The following is a 1,990-nucleotide window of genomic DNA, read 5'->3' on the forward strand; positions in this document are numbered from 1 at the left end:
CGCCGTTTGACATGGCAAATAATATGCTCCAATTATGATTCTTATTTGCTATACTTAGACAATTACTGATCACCCTTTTCATGCATGATTTGATAATTATGATCGTCATAATGATAGAATTTGTAATATTGTGTATTTGACCTAGATTTTAGTCTTAGTTTTTGGTTAAACATAGCACTTGCTAAAGGACCTCCACTCGCCAATTTTTCCTAGAATTTCCGACGTGTAATAAGGGATGCAGTATGTTGTGGATTGTTTTTAGGTTTAAAGTTTCAGTAGCAGCTACGGCACTACAAGCACTTGCATAGACGTTTTGAATCTTGGATTAGTACACTCTGTAAGTTTCACTATGTTGCGCTGTGTTTATAAGAATAATGTTATCCCATCGCTTACTTGATTGCCATTAGTTAAGTCCTTGCAGCTTATTGTGCATGTGTACTGTATACCTTGCAAATTTATACTATTACCTATACAATTTTAGTGGTTTCTGAATATTCTTATGTTATGAAAAATCATATGAAATTACTATCAAAACCATGCAACATATCTTTTTAGTGGTCTTATTGTTCTTTATATCGAAACTAATCGCGGCGTTCACATACTGGAGGGTAAGCGAGCGCACTTTTTAGTAGAAATTTTATATATTTTGAAACTTTTTCTAAATAGGCTGTCAGTGAGCTGTATTAATGGCCATTAAAGCCGAATTTCCATAAATTCACTACACGATATCGCAAACAGCTTTCGGTAGACGCTGATTGGTCGGTCGAGTCTAGGTACCTCCCAGAATGCGTTGGTTGAGCACAGCTACGCAGTGCAGTGTTGCAGTGAAAACCTCTTTTCTGGCAGGCTTGATCCGCCCCTGATTTTAATACACAATTTAGACAGGCTCTTTATTTTCCATCTTGATTTCAGGTCAAAAATATTTTCCACTTTTTCAATCATATACAGTAGTGGTGTAGAATGGTCTTTTGAGAACGTTTTCCAGAAAAAATAATGTGATACGACCCTCCGTTATGGAGCTATGAATTTTTTAACATGAGGACAAGAATTTAGCCTCAAAGCTTATCTTATTTATGTTGGTTACGCACCACTGACTTGGGTTATTAGTGACCTCTTCAAGCTGTCTACTGCCGTTTTGTAGAAAGGTTTTGTAGAAAAGGCAGTGGCTGCGGTTAGCTCTGACCTTTTCATACAGGTCAGAGCCGGTAACGTAGCTTTGTTACGATGGCATGTATTTCAATGACACGATGTTATTTGATGTTATTTCAATAACACGATGGCGTGTATTTCAATACTTGGAGTATACTTTCTTATCTGAGATTAATCAGTGGACCTTTCGGTTTTAGCTTTGTTATGGCACGTGACCTACCTTGAGCGTTGGATGTAAACAATTGCCCACTTGCTTTTCCCAGTATCTAGAGGTGTTTATTCTTAAAATTTTCTGGCCTCACCTAATATTGCAATTACGTAAGGGGGTGTGGCAACGAATGTGTTAAATCCATAATATGTTATTGTTGAACGTCTTATAGGTATGTCAGGAAATTGGTCCGGGGCCAAAATCGGCCCGCCGGACCGATTTAGGCTTTAAAATTAACTGCCAAATATAGTCTGCATAAGCCAAAATCGGTACGACGTCTATTTAGTAGTTATAACTTGTATTTTTATAACGTTGTTCATATTTTTTTGTAACCAAATGATAGATAAATATCTTATCTCTCATTATATAGCCTAATATATTTTCATTCGTTATAATATGTGTATACATATGTGAAATCACTGGTGAAAATTAAGCAAAGCTGCGCGCCCAGTAAACCCTTTGGTGTAAGAGTACGAAAAGAAGTTAAACGATATGGTCTTAAATCGTGTTGGTCCGCTGTAGTTTATCAAGATGGAAAATAAAGAGCCTGTCTAAATTGTGTATTAAAATCAGGGGCGGATCCAGCCTGCCGGAAAAGGGGGGGGGGGCGCAGCTTTAGGCTGGGGACAGGGG

Source organism: Anneissia japonica, unplaced genomic scaffold (genome assembly GCF_011630105.1).
Source record: "Anneissia japonica isolate Jap-2015-1 unplaced genomic scaffold, ASM1163010v1 scaffold287768_len205223_cov117, whole genome shotgun sequence".
NCBI lineage: Eukaryota > Metazoa > Echinodermata > Crinoidea > Comatulida > Comatulidae > Anneissia > Anneissia japonica.